The 16,329-nt window shown below is 39.9% G+C and overlaps 1 pseudogene; it reads right to left on the bottom strand.

The window, feature by feature from the left end:
• Positions 1-4,415: 4,415 nt before the first annotated feature.
• The window catches only part of LOC147899420 (flotillin-like protein 2), a 33,165-nt pseudogene continuing 21,251 nt past the window's right edge, over positions 4,416-16,329 (bottom strand).

Genomic DNA, 16,329 nt, shown 5'->3' on the forward strand with positions numbered 1-16,329 from the left:
CAAAAAAGACCTAAATAGTTTCTCTATGTCATTCCAATGGCTCTTCTAAGGCCATGCGATCGATGGAGCTTGATTTTAATCTAATTCTTGAACCAGTTGAAACGTTGACGAAGAGAGAATCTACCCAACCCAATTGATGCACCTAAGTACCGAATTACTTCACCTCCCTTTTTCCATTAAACAGGCACTTATAGTAGCAACCAATCCAGTAAGGCATCCTCACTAGTTCTTAGAGCATAAGACTTAACCCAACTACAAATAGAGCTAGAGCCAAGCCAAAATAGCTGGGATTCTTTTAGTACGTTTTATATAGAAACGAACGTGTTTTTTGAATTAAAAACACATGTGGACGTTCAAAACGCACAAAACACTTTTGTTATAATCAGTCAATGTGCACTGGTTGACTAGCTAGATACCGATCGGTGAATCCCAACACCAACCAGTATTTTCTTGAAAATACCGAATGGTGTTGGGATTCACTGATTGGTGAAAAAAACACCAATCGGTGAATCACTACACCAACCTGTATATAATAAACCGATCAGTGAAACTCAAGACCGATTGGTATATTTGGAATAAATTGGTCGGTGTAGTGAAATACCGATTGATGTGCATTGTCAGAACACATATGTCAAGTTGGATTCTATAAAAGGGCACCTTCGCATCATTTTTTTTCGCCTTTCAACAAAATTCACTACATTTTTCCTTTTTTTTTTGCATCCTCGCTATTTTCCACTTCCACATGAAGCTTTTGGTGAGCTTTTAACCTCACTATTGTTTTCAGTTAGGGTCGGGTGATGGCTCGCTTCGGCCAACTGGATTCACCTCACCTCAGCTATGAGAAGAGAGAGAGAAATATGCCATATGTTTGTGCTTGCTTGCTTCTATGTGTGTGTTTGCATGATGTGTTTCACTCGGGGCCGGATGATGACTCGCTTTGGCTGGTTAGATTCATCTCACCTCGAGTGATGTTCTAGTAGTATCATGATTAAGGCCGCATGATGGCTCACTTTGGCCGGCTGGATTCACCTCGTCCCAATTGAGAGAGGAATATGTGTGGTGCTTATTTATGCTTGCTTATATGTGTTGGCATGTGTGATTTTTATCACTTGGGGCCAGATGATGACTCACTTTAGCCAGTTGGATTCATCTTGCCTCGAGTGACGTTCTATTAGGTAGTATCATGATCAAGGCCGGGTGATGACCTGCTTCATCCAGTTGGATTCACCTCGCTTTGGTCTACTATCATATATTCATATACATTGTATGTAGTTGTGAATAGAGTGGGTTATTGTACGGATGATAGCTCACTTTGGCTAGCTGGATTCATCTCGACGATGACCTTCCCAATGAGCTCAAGATGTGTGATCACACAATGTTAATCTAGATCATCTTGGTTCATTACATCGTGATTGCTGTTATATGTTTTCATGTTTCATCTTTTATAGCCTATCCTTCTTCGAAAGCCTGATAGGGTTTCTTGGAGTAATTTGTATGAGGCGTGCTATTGCTTGTAGTGTCCACATTATAATTATCTATTAGAAATTCATGTTAGCATACATGTGCATAGATCTCAATTTTATTACTTGAATTTTTTGCAATTGTTTTTGTAATGAATGTTGAGTGTTAACGTAATGCTTTACGATTGGGCATAGATGTCTCAATTACTTAATTGCTATGCATTGGTTTTCATATGTACATGTTGTGACTCATCATGGTAGCAGAACCTCATAGGTGCTTACGTAATGATTGTTGTGTGAATTAGATCTATACCTCTACCTTCCTCATGGTAGCCAACCCTTCGAAGAGACAGAGAGACACTTGGAGAATGGATTTGCAACACCTTGTTCATAGGGTGTGCATTCGACATATTATTACATTGACTAAGGAGCAAACAAGAGAGATTCTGCATACCAAGTCTAAGCTGGATGAAATGCATCAGCACATACTTGCTCAATTTGACTGTAGATGGACGAGGCACAGTTAGGTGGAGCGAACAGAGGAGAAAGAGTTTGTACTAAATTTCCTACCTAGAGTGCTCGGTGATATAATTGTATAATGGGAAATGTAAAGTAGTCAGAGCCCTTGATAGATGCAGCAAGGTCGAAGTTGGGTAGGTGGCTCATAGAATGGAAAGAATCCTGCACTGCCATTCATAGGAAAAATTGAAAGGAAAAAGGTGCAGTCGGTAGACTATTGCATGTCACCATGCAATATTATACCCAAGTTGCTAGTGGCTCCTTAGAAAGAATAGACACGAGAAGTCAAGAATATTATACTAAAGTTGCTAGTGGCTCTTGAGAAAGAATAGACATGAGAAGTCAAGACAATAAGGCACACATAGACCTGTGCACAAAGTTTGCTAACATGTGCTCTACAATGGTACACTTCCCACTAGTTGCATTGACAATTCTTGAGGAATTAGGTGGGGGAGTGGAAGGAAAAGTGTATCAGGTTAAGGTAGAGGGTGTGCCAGGTTTCAAGCCAACCCTATCTTATGTTGGCAAGAAGTTGATGTACAATACTGCACATGCACATATATCGTTGAAGAGAAAGCTGGTAATGACTGTAATGCATAGGGCCGTGTGTTGCACAATTGGTTACACACACATTAGCGATCTTTGGTTAATCAATCCATACTTCAATGGAGGTAGTATGACATGCTCATGAGCCAACCTTCCATGTATCATGATTATCCAAACTAGGCAAGGCGAGGCAACCCCCATGAGCAACCTTGAAATGCATGGCATGATACACGGAGTCAGATGCGAGCAGGGCCTATTCTGTAATAACACTCTTGCCATTTGCGTAGCTATTGCTAGTGCAATGAAAGTAGTGCACGAGAGGGGGTTCAAAAACACTCATTTGAATGCCAAAAACTATGTGCTGGATTTCATACCAGATGGGAAATCTCTGCGGGTGAGCATTATTGATTGGGGAAGGGCTCCACAAAACTGAGAGCAAGCCCGTGCAGGTTCAAGCGCTTGCTCCAAAGTCAAGATTTCCTTGGTTTGCACCAGAGCTTTATGCAAGAAATGATGTTGTACCTCAATCAAATGGTGCATGGTCAGACATGTCAGATTGCTATGCTGTTGGTTGATTACTTGTCGAAATAGCCAACTTCCTTGTGGGGTGCGGGTCCGTACTGTCAAGTGATGAACTATACTCAAGGCATGCAATCAAGCTATTGTGGGATTGTAAACTCCACTTGTGTGAGAATGAGCCTCAGGAATGGATGATAATGGAATCATTGCTAACTAAACTTCACGCACACTATGCTGATGAAAATGAAGCAATGCATCCAATGGACGATATGAAAACTTATCTATAAAATTATGATTTTGACATATCGTCATATTTCCATTTGCAAGTCCTGTACTTTTTAAATATTCCTAAATTATATTTTGCATTGTTTTGAAATGGATGTTGAATAACATCATTGGTTGTTTAGGGTTTATGTTTTGAAATTTTGAGAAAACAATCTTCTACAATAGGATGAGAAGCAAATGTGTTTATATGTATGTATGTATCATGTCTTGAACTTGTACCTTTGCTATTATGTTTAGGGTTTAGCATTTCACCAAAACAATGGCATCATCATCAACAACACCCTTCGACCATCCACATAGGCGGAGTACCAAGCCCAAATGCACACGTGGTAGTCAAGCGATGAAGTTCATGACCTGTGGAGATGATGTGACTTGAAAGATTATTTCATGTGTAAATACTAAGCTATAGTGATAAGTTTTATTACGATGCACCGAGCATAATGAGCAAGCTAGAAGAACACCAATTTTGTAAGTAGGCCCCCCTAAAAAGGCACACACATGATAAATAAAGGTTATCCTCTAGTGTCATCTTGATGAGTTGGTAGAGTTGCAAGGCAAGGAAGTGGAGAGACACCCATTTGTTCCTTAATTGTGGCAAATAGTGGGGCAATTGTTTTGAAGATGTTTGCCATTTTGTGCATCCCATTGCTAGAATTAGATCCTCCACACACATCTAAGGTGGACCAAATAGAGATCTTTGGGTTAAGCCCTTGGATGGCATCTGCATTGATACAACCCATGTCTTGAAAAACATGGTGAGCCCCTCTTGTTGCCTCGTCAACCCCTCTTGAGTTCTGTGCTATAACAAAATATTAGAGGTGGATGATCAAACCAGCTATCACAAATAAAATTGTAATAAATGAGTGCATGGTGTGAGTGTTATGAATAAAGAATAGACTAAAGGGTAGCACAGACATGATTCTAAAATTTAGAAAGAAATATGTACGATCAAAATAGGAGAAAGAAGTAGATTTTTAATTCGACCAATGAAGATGAGGTAACTTGAAAGATTCTTTCATTTATAAATACTAGGTACAGTGATAATGCTTATTGAATTGGACCGAACACACATTTGGCAAGTACACGTTATGCTCTAGCATCATCTTTATGACTTGGTAGAGTTGAAAGCCAAGAAAGCGAGGAAACACCTGTTTGTTCCTTGATTGTAGTAAATAGTGAGGGGATTGTTTTGAAGATGTTTCCCATTTCATGCATCACCCCATTGCTAGAATTAGATTTCCCACATGCATATGAGGTGGACTAGATAAAGATCTTGGGGTTGAGTCCTTGGATGGCATCTACATTGATACGGCCCATGTCTTGGTAAACATTGCGATTGAGGAGGAGGTAGTCATGGAGGGCAGAGGCATTGCTTGTAAATGCATCAAGCATTGTGCACACATAAGTAGCTTGGGCCTTGACCATGGCCAGAAGACCCATGGCCTCTTGCTTGTTGCAAGCATAAAGCTTGGAATTTTCCTCCTTCATGGTAGCATAGAGGGTAGCCTCAGCAGTGCACTTGCCGAAATCGGCAGAGAATTGCTGCTCATAGAGGATGGTATCAATGGCATGTCGACATTTGTAAAGGGTGGTGTTGGTGGACTGCATGCATTCCTTGTACTAGACGATGGTGGGAGTGAGAGTGGTGGCACGGAGGCACTCAATTTAGGCGGCTGCCAAGTGGAGCTCAAGGTCCTTCTAGAGCTTGGCCTCATTGATGGCAAAAGCATTGGAGGCCTTAGTCCTACCGAGGTCAGCCTACTAGGAGCAGAGGTTAATTTTGGTGGCAAGAGAAACATCAGCTTGGGTGATATCAATAGCCTTAGAATTTTGATAGATTTTGGTATCTCCTTCAATCTTAAGCTCCTGCTACCTCGCCAGCCCATCCTGATGCATCCCATACACCCTCGTCTCTGCCTCCACCTTGGCTGCATTTTGCCTTGTTAGTCCTTCCCTCTCCTTTGCCCCCACACCCCCTTTGTACCTTGCCTCCGCCACCTCCACCTTGGCTTGATTCACCGCCTCCTGCTGCATCTTCTACCTCAAATACGAGAGGTACTCGTGCCCCTTCATGTACGTTCGTATTGTAGATGTGCAACGTGAACTTGTTTAACTCCAACTGCACTTTCTTGAACACTTCCTTCTTGAACTCGGCTAGTTACAAACTAGTAAACAATATAGCGCATCCTCTTACAAAGAGAAAAATAGGGAATTTCTCTAGAATAGGCTAACTAGGAAGTGTTCCTAGTCTTACAAAGAGAAAAATAAAAGCATGATGAAAGTTGAAACATATGAACACTAAAAGACTCAGACCAGACACAAGCTCCTATCATCCAAAAAATACAACTTGCTACAAGATAGCCCCTAAAACATAAATCATTCAACTTAGCAACAACATTCACAACCATATCAACCTACATAATTCTTACCATAAGCAAATCATCTATCACCTGGGCAACAACATCCTCAATTAAAAATGGAAAGTTCATTAAAAAAGAAGGCAACAAGTTGGCTAGAATCTACTCCCAAAAGGACTTTCACCTATGTACTACAAAGCAGAACTAAATTTTCCTAGAAGATGTATGGGTGCTAGCTAGAAAAAAATAAAAGTCGTGTGCTTACATTTGGCAAAAGTGAAAATATTGGCCATCCGTCATGTTCCCAAAGTCTTAGGATTGTCATATGAAAGTACTACCAATGAACTCAATGACCTAAGATGAGTATTCCTAGGAGTACTTATCTCAGGTCACTGAATTAAATCAAATTTCAATGCAGAGATGCAAGGTGTGAAGGGGAAAATGAGCAATGTCACACCTTAATTTCAAGATTTTGAGAGATTAGGAAGGGCAAAAATGGCAAGAAAGAAGAAGATAGAGTTGAGGAGCAGTGCATAGATACCTAGAAAAGATTTGCCCAATAGAGCTACATTGATTGCTGCCACTACAGCATCTAAATGGCTTCCTGTATCAGAAGAAATTGGCAACAACACCTATTTCATTAATTTTGGACTTTCTGTGTTGGACGAAGCCCAAAAATCCTTCCCAAATGAAAACATTACTTTATGAAAATATCCTTTCCAAATCAAAATTTTACTTTCTAAAAAGTTTCTTCCCAAATCAAAAGTTCACTTTGTGGCACTGTCATATTCACATAAAAATATTGTTTTTTCAATCTATACTTTTGCACCAACATGCAAGAATTTGAAATAATCCTATATTAGAAATTCTAGCTATATCTAAGTTATTTGTTAATTTAATTATTTTTAATATTTTTCCTTGACGTTTTTCCTTCCTAAATCAAAAGTTCACTTTGTGGCTCTATCATATTCACATACAAATATTGTTTTTTCAATCTATACTTTTGCACCAACATGCAAGAATTTGAAATAATCCTATATTAGAAATTCTAGCTATATCTAAGTTATTTGTTAATTTAATTATTTTAAATATTTTTCCTTGACGTTTTTCGTTGACGTGATAAATTTATAAATCCATGAAAGGAGACTTAAATATTTCATGAAAATAACATTGTCACTCGGCAATACATTGCACAAAATTTAACAAAACTTTTAATAAATAGAAAGAAGACATGATGCCATAAGACCAAAGAGGGATAATAGCAATTGTAGCTTTATGTATATGATTACATTGAGAGACGTTGCTCTTAGCTAGAGTCTTTATATCCAAAATGATATAGATTGAACATATGTTTACAACTCGGGGGGGTCACTATGTATAAACCCTCTATATCACGTGCGTTCAAGGCCTATATTTAAAGTCCCTTATCTGTAAAAGATTTCATGAATAAAATGTACCCCTTTTCTATACAAATCTGTAAATTTTTTCCAAAACTATTTTAAATAGTCCCTTATGTATATTTATTTATGTAAATTTTAGAAATAAAAAAAATCCTTCTGTTGAACTCACGTGATAGGGTTACATATGATGAGTGACCCCCCCGAGGTTTACAATTTAAATTGTTGCTCTTAAAGAGCCTCAATTCGTGCCATCTGCACAATTTGACACCCCATTGTCTTATTGCTCAATGTCACGACAGTCCCTTGCCAGTTGCCATTTGCATAATTTGACCTAGGCTTGTCTTGCCAAGCCTTGCCCCTTGGGTGCATTGACTCCCCATTGTCTTATTGCTCAATGCGATAGTCCCTTGCCAGGTGCCATCTGCATTAACTCCCTGTTGTCTTTCCAAGCCTTGACCCTTGGGTGACATCCAATGCAAAATACAGGTGCCATCTGCATTAACTCCCACAAGTTATCTTGCCAAGCCTTGCCCCTTGGGTGCATTGACTCCCCATTGTCTTATTGCTCAATGTGATAGTCCCTTGCCAGGTGCCATCTGCATTAACTCCCTATTGTCTTGGCAAGCCTTGACCCTTGGGTGACATCCAGTGCATATTTTGACTCTCATTTGACATACGAGGTGATGACTCTGATTATAATTGTCTTGGATTGGCTCCTTGCCTAGTACCCAAATAAAATCCTTCTGAATCAATGGACTTCAATACAAAGCTTTAATCATGGACATTCTTCATTTGCGCTGTCTCCTTCTACTTCCTCCATGGCGAGCATCCTTAAAAATTCGTGTATATGCAAAATAGTTTGCTGTGGTATTTTTATTTTTCCTTCTACCTCATATCCCATGTGCTTCTTTGATTTCTTTGCCCTTGAATGCCAAGACACTATGATTGTCTCCGTCGAAACTTGAGAGACTGCTTCATCATTTGGGACCCACTCCTTCATTATACAATTAGTATATAATGTGTTGTTATCCATATTCTCCTTCCTGCCCTTTGGCTCATACCAAACCGCTGTAAATGTTGTAGCTCTCCCTTGGTCATCTCTTTGCACATCAACTACTTTTGCAACCCAAAACTTCACATTCTCATATTCATCATCCGATGGCCGAACCACAACAAAACAATCGACCTCTATATCTACTTGTGGCATAAACTCTCTCTTCTTCGGTCCACAATATGGACGTGGGAGTAATGATACAAAATCATTTTCAAAGACTGGAGCTGGGCGCAAATCGTTATGAACATTTGGCCAAAACATATTGCATTCTTCCTTGACATCCTTTGAGCCTCGCATTCTCTCAAGGTCCTTTATTAAATTTCGTGTCTTGTTAATTATAGTGGTAGTGTGTTCTCTCCAAGTAGGCTTCGAATCAGGATATCTCCGGAGCATTTCCTCTTTGTATGTAATAAATGCTTATAATCCATCTATTTCACAATTAGACCTCTCATTAAATTCTTGTATAGGAGCCCATGTTGGATACCTTTCCTTGCTGGGAATTGAAGTTAAGAGACTGTAAGGTTCTTCAGGTTCCCATTTTGTATCATGAGAATACTGTTGCCATTGCATTACGGGTTTTTCATCTTTTAAAAAAAAACAAAAGTAGTGTGGATTGGTATGACCTGTCAATGCATCACCACCCGTTTGTATGAAAGGTAGAATGAAGCTCTTCCAATCATACATTCTTTCGAGCCTCTCACATACTATACTTTCCTTACGACCACCAACTTGCCTGCCACATCTTCTTACCAAGTCATCTATTGTCTCCACATCCTTGCATTTAAGCTCCCTTGAGACTGTGCTAAAAACCTGATCGATATCCTCATGTGTATGCCCAACATACAAAAATCCACATTCGACCATTCGATGAGCAACTAGCATGGAGCAGAAGGCAAACATGAGTACATTCTTATTTTCTCGCCAGCAATTATCAGCTTGTATTCTCAAAGTCGGTGGCAAGCGACCTTTTTCTGCATGTACATTGCGAATTGCCTTCATAATAGATGTTACAACTTGATTGCTATCATGTAGATGCAAGGAATCAATCCATATATCTGCAAAGAACTTAATTCCATGCACTAACACTCCACATAGATGTGTCTTTAGAAAGTGCTTTCCTTGTAATTTAGGTGGAGTGGCAACAAAACAAGGCAATGTTGTTGTATTCTGATCCATGCCATCTACAATAAGGCACATGTAGTCATCAGGATGCGAAATAGCTTGCTCCTTCCAAAATGCATATTTTTGTCTGGAATGTCGAATAAGGTCATGATGAGATTTTCGGTTTTTTTTGTATAATTCCCTTTGATTTGGACATGTTGCACTCTCAATCGCTCGCTTTAAATCATCACAGACATTGCACTTTGACATTTTTTGCCTCCTTGGGATTTTAACATATCCAAAGTTCTTCTTCCAAAGAGTATACAAAGTATGAGAAGAAGCTACGGCATCCCCTCTTTGCCTTTGCTTTTCTGCAATAGAGTCAAATACTTCGAGCTTTGTCAAGCCCATTGGAAGGTGCATTTCAGTGATCGCATCACTGTTAGGGAGTTTGGTAGATATATGGGGTTGAGGCAAAGCATTTTCATGTATGAAGTCTTGCAAAATTGCTGCTGCCCTGACAGTTGAGATTCTTGATTTGGACCTTCCTCTATTACCGTGAATGCTAAATTTGTTGCCGCCCTTTGCCTTGGTGACTAAATCCCAATATGTACCATGGGATAATCCAGTAATATTGCGATATGCCTTATTGCAAATTCTTTTTCCATTTACGAGAGGTTTTACCTTTTGTCTTAAACTTAGCCTTTTATTGCCATTCTAAAGAAAGCAAGAGAGACTTGTGAGAAGGTATTCATTTCTTTCGCTTCCCCTTCTTTGCCACACGTGTCCTCTACATTTCCTAATGTCTGCAAGATCAATGAAGCACATACATCTTCGCTTGCAACATAGATATCCCAATGCATTTAACATATTCTCCTCCTTCATTACTCTCTTCCTCTTTGGTTGCTTTTGTGGATCTGCCTGGATTCTCTTTCTCTTCATGCATATGTATGACCGTTTTCGTTCCTCGTGCACATTGTTATCTGTATTTATGCACTTCTTCTCCTCACATTTGTTTGTAACCAAGCATCCATGATTGGTCGTTGCATCCTTGTTCATATCACAATCAAAGTTAAATACTGAATAATCCTCTGTTGATCTCATCCTCGTTTTTAACATACTCTTAGGACCATTCAATGAATTCAATATTCTACGAGAGTATTGAGAACCTTGAAACTCTTCCACTCCTGAGAGAACATCACTCATTGGGACATCTTGCATGGCTTTCACAAATCCACAACCTTGATTGACACCAGGTTTGTTAATATGTATGAACTCATCCACACTTGACAAGACATCGCTATTGAAACCTTTGCCCTTCTCACTGTGCAAGAATTCATCCACCCCAGATAAGGCTTCGCTTCTAAAATCATTTTGTTTCTTGGAACCAATGAACTCATCCACTCCAGATAAGATGTCACTACTATAATTGAGTATATTGAAATCATCCACATTTGAAGTGATAGAGCCTGGCACATGGGCACGCTTTTTAGGTCCTTTGATATTGTAGTATGCGTTGTCTTTATCATTGAAAACCACGTGCCTCTTTCTCATGTTTAAAAATTGCATGCTCCATCTCATATTCTTGCCTACCTCATAGTAGGGATCACATAAGGATGTTATGTTATCAACCATACCATCATCAGTGACTTTTAGAATCCTCATCTGCGCAAATGACCATTGCTCCACTTGTTCAAATCCCAATACTTCACCTTCTGCTACAATCTTATTTGCAAATGATCTCATTTGTAAAATGTCCCCTATAGTAAAATCCAAGGTGGTGCACTTTGTATTCTTGATAATGTCTGTTGCATAAGTCTCATCTTTGTCCCATGCTATAAATGATTTGTTGGATGTATTGTAGGGCATAACATCTCCAAGTGTTTCCATATCTCCACATTTATACTTTAGCTCAACATGTGCGCTAAGAATCTTTGATACAGTAACTACTACCTTATCTTCGCCAAGTCTTCGAAAGTGGCAAAGTGAATTGGGATCACTATCGTGGATTGTAGCAAATGCAACTACTTCTCTTTTGCTATATAAGATCACATCCATCCCTGGAACAAAATCTATAGCCATCTCCTTTGTGAGAGTCCTTCGCAAGCAAGCTGCAGTGGCAACAATTACATAAATATTAGTCTCTTTTTAATAATCTACTTATTTATTATAATTTTTATTTAGTACTTAATTTATTAGTGGGAGAAGTTATCCGATCAAGTACTCATCAGATGGACATGCCAAGTTATCCTTTGCATGGTCAATCAAGCATTAAATACTATTTTTGCTCTAGTGTCATGCACATCCGTAAAAAAACATGAGCCTACTAGGTACGTTATCCAATCAAGCACTAATGGGATGCGGGTGCCACTTTGCATGTAAGTCAATTCCACCTAGTTGAGGTGTACAAAAAGTGTTGTGCCCATAGGATATGCTTCGCATGGTCCATCGAGCATTAAATACTATTTTTGCTCCTGTCATGAACATCCATAAAAAAAACACGCTGCTAGGTGTGTTATCCGATCAAGTACTTATGCGATGGGAATGCCACTTTGCATGTAAGTCAATTCCACCTAGTTGAAGGTGTGTGCAAAGTATTGTGCCCATCCAATATGCTTTGCATTGTCGATCAAGCATAACACACTATTTCTGCCTTACTGTCATGCACAACCATATAAAAACACGGCCATAGGTGTGTTATTCAAATAAGTACTTATCAGATGGGGGCTCCACTTTGCACGCAAGTCCGTTCTAACTACGTTGAGGTGTGTGCAAAGTATTGTCACCATCGGATATGATTTGCATGGTCGATCACGCATTATACACCATTTTTTCCCTAATGATATGCACATTCGCACAAAAACACGCCATTAGGTGTGTTATCTGACCAAGTACTTATCGGATGGGTGTGCCTCATTCAGAACATTTCAATACCACCTAGGTTGAGGTGTAAAAAAAGTTTTGTGCCCATTGGATATGCTTTGCATGGTCAATCGAGCATCAAATACTATTTTTACTCTAGTGTCATGCACATCCGTCAAAAAGCACGCTGCTAGGTATGTTATATGATCAAGCACTTATGGGATGGGCGTGCCACTTTGCATGTAAGTTGATTCTACCTAGTTGAAGGTGTGTGCAAAGTATTGTGCCCATCGGATATGCTTTGCATTGTCGATCAAGCATAAAACACCGTTTTTGTCTTAGTGTCATGCACATTCGTCACAAAGAGGTCAAAAAACGCAGTCCTAGATGTGTTATTCAGACTAGTACTTATCGTGGATGAGGGCTCCAGTTTGCACGCAAGTCTGTTTCAACTAGGCTGAGGTGTGTGCAAAGTATTGTCACCATCGGATATGATTTGCATGGTCGATCACGCATTATATACCGTTTTTTCCCTAGTGGTATGCACATCCGCAAAAAAACACGCCCTTAGGTATGTTATCTGACCAAGTACTTATCGGATGGGTGTACCTCTTTGACAACATTTTAATACCACCTAGTTTGAGGTATAAGAAAAGTATTATGCCCATCGGATATGCTTTGCATGGTCGATCGAGCATTAAATACCATTTTTGCCTTAGTGCCATGCACATCCGTAAAAAAACACGCTGCTAGGTGTGTTATCCGATCAAGAACTTATGCGATGGGAATGCCACTTTGCATGTGAGTCAATTACACCTAGTTGAATATGTGTGCAAAGTATCGTGCCCATCCGATATGCTTTGCATGGTTGATCGAGCATTAAATACCATTTTTACCTTAGTGCCATGCACCTCCGTAAAAAAACACGCTGCTAGGTGTGTTATCTGATCAAGCACTTATGCGATGGGCGTGCCACTTTGCATGTAAGTCAATTACACCTAGTTGAAGCTGTGTGCAAAGTATTGTGTTCATCGGATATGCTTTGTATTGTCGATCAAGCATAACACACCGTTTCTGCCTTAGTGTCATGCACAACCATATAAAAATACGGCCATAGGTGTGATATTCAAATAAGTACTTATCAGATGGGGGATCCACTTTGCACGCAAGTTCGTTTCAACTACATTGAGGTGCATGCAATGTATTGTCACCATCGGATATGATTTTCATGGTCGATCACGCATTATACACCATTTTTTTCCTAATGATATGCACATCCGCAAAAAAACACGCCATTAGGTGTGTTATTTGACCAAGTACTTATCGGATGGGTGTGCCTCATTGAGAACATTTCAATACCACCTAGGTTGAGGCGTACAAAAGGTTTTGTGCCCATCGGATATCATTTGCATGGTCGATCGAGCATTAAATACTTTTTTTACTCTAGTGTCATGCACATCCGTCAAAAAACACGCTGCTACGTATGTTATCCGATCAAGCACTTATGGGATGGGCGTGCCACTTTGCATGTAAGTCTATTCCACAAGTTTGAAGGTGTATGCAAATTATCGTGCCCATCGGATATGCTTTGCATGGTCGATCGAGCATTAAATACCATTTTTGCCTTAGTGCCATGCACATCCGTAAAAAAACACGCTGCTAGGTGTGTTATCTGATCAAGCACTTATGCGATGGGCGTGCCACTTTGCATGTAAGTCAATTACACCTAGTTGAAGGTGTGTGCAAAGTATTGTGTTCATCGGATATGCTTTGCATTGTCGATCAAGCATAACACACCGTTTTTGCCTTAGTGTCATGCACAACCATATAAAAACACGGCCATAGGTGTGTTATTCAAATAAGTACTTATCAGATGGGGGCTCCACTTTGCACGCAAGTTTGTTTTAACTACATTGAGGTGCGTGCAAAGTATTGTCACCATAGGATATGATTTGCATGGTCGATCACGCATTATACACCATTTTTTTCCTAATGATATGCACATCCGCAAAAAAACACGCCATTAGGTGTGTTATCTGACCAAGTACTTATCGAATGGGTGTGCCTCATTGAGAACATTTCAATACCACCTAGGTTAAGGTGTACGAAAAGTTTTGTGCCCATCGAATATGCTTTGCATGGTCCATCGAGCATTAAATACTATTTTTGCTCTAGTGTCATGCACATCCGTCAAAAAACACGTTGCTAGGTATGTAATCCAATCAAGCACTTATGGGATGCGCGTGCCGCTTTGCATATAAGTCTATTCCACCTAGTTGAAGGTGTGTGCAAAGTATCGTGCCCATCGGATATGCTTTGCATGGTGGATCGAGCATTAAATACCATTTTTGCCTTAGTGCCATGCACATCCGTAAAAAAACACGCTGCTAGGTGTGTTATCTGACCAATTACTTATCCGATGGGTGTGCCTCATTGCGAACATTTCAATACCACCTAGGTTGAGGCGTACGAAAAGTTTTGTGCCCATCGGATATGCTTTGCATGGTCGATCGAGCATTAAATACTATTTTTGCTCTAGTGTCATGCACATCCGTCAAAAAACACGCTGCTAGGTATGTTATCCGATCAAGAACTTATGGGATGGGAGTGCCACTTTGCATGTAAGTCTATTCCACCTAGTTGAAGGTGTGTGCAAAGTATTGTGCCCATCGGATATGCTTTGCATTGTCGATCAAGCATAAAACACCGTTTTTGCCTTGGTGTCATGCACAACCATGAAAAAACACGGTCCTAGGTGTATTATTCAAACTAGTACTTATCGGATAAGGGCTCCAATTTGCACGCAAGTCCATTTCAACTAGGTTGAGGTGTGTGCAAAGTATTGTCACCATCGGATATGATTTGCATGGTTGATCATGCATTATACACCGTTTTTTTCCTAGTGGTATGCACATCCGGAAAAAAACACGCCCTTAGGTATGTTATCTGACCAAGTACTTATCGGATGGGTGTGCCTCTTTGACAACATTTTAATACCACCTAGGTTGAGGTATGAGAAAAGTATTATGCCCATCGGATATGCTTTGCATGGTCGATCGAGCATTAAATACCATTTTTGCCTTAGTGCCATGCACATCCGTAAAAAAACACGCTCCTAGGTGTGTTATCCGATCAAGCACTTATGCGATGGGAATGCCACTTTGCATGTAAGTCAATTCCACCTAGTTGAAAGTGTGTGCAAAGTATTGTGCCCATCAGATATCCTTCGCATGGTCAATCGAGTATTAAATACTATTTTTCTCTAGTGTCATGCACATCCGTCAAAAAACACGCTGGTAGGTATGTTATCCAATCAAGCACTTATGGGATGGGCGTGCCACTTTGCATGTACGTTGATTTTACCTAGTTGAAGGTGTGTGCAAAGTATTGTGCCCATCGGATATGCTTTGCATTGTCGATCAAGCATAAAACACCGTTTTTGCCTTGGTGTCATGCACAACCATGAAAAAACACGGTCCTAGGTGTATTATTCAAACTAGTACTTATCGGATGGGGGATCCAGTTTGCACGCAAGTCCGTTTCCACTAGGTTGAGGTGTGTGCAAAGTATTGTCACCATCGGATATGATTTGCATGGTTGATCACGCATTATACACCGTTTTTTCCCTAGTGGTATGCACATCCGCAAAAAAACACGCCCTTAGGTATGTTATCTGACCAAGTACTTATCGGATGGGTGTGCCTCTTTGACAACATTTTAATACAACCTAAGTTGAGGTATAGGAAAAGTATTATACCCATCGGATATGCTTTGCATGGTCGATCGAGCATTAAATACCATTTTTGCCTTAGTGCCATGCACATCCGTAAAAAAACACGCTGCTAGGTGTGTTATCCGATCAAGCACTTATGCGATGGTAATGTTACTTTGCATGTAAGTCAATTCCACCTAGTTGAAGGTGTGTGCAAAGTATCGTGCCAATCGGATATGCTTTGCATGGTCGATCGAGCATTAAATACCATTTTTGCCTTAGTGCCATGCACATCCGTAAAAAAACACACTTCTACGTGTGTTATCTGATCAAGCACTTATGCGATGGGCGTGCCACTTTTCATGTAAGTCAATTCCACCTAGTTGAAGGTGTGTGCAAAGTATTGTGCCCATCGGATATGCTTTGCATGGTCGATCGACCATTAAATACTATTTTTGCTCTAGTGTCATGCACATCCGTAAAAAAACACGCTGATAGGTATGTTATCCAATCA

This window comes from Dipteris shenzhenensis, chromosome 8 (assembly GCF_047967505.1).
Source record: "Dipteris shenzhenensis isolate YYH24624 ecotype China chromosome 8, Dip_SZ_1.0, whole genome shotgun sequence".
NCBI classification, from domain to species: domain Eukaryota; kingdom Viridiplantae; phylum Streptophyta; class Polypodiopsida; order Gleicheniales; family Dipteridaceae; genus Dipteris; species Dipteris shenzhenensis.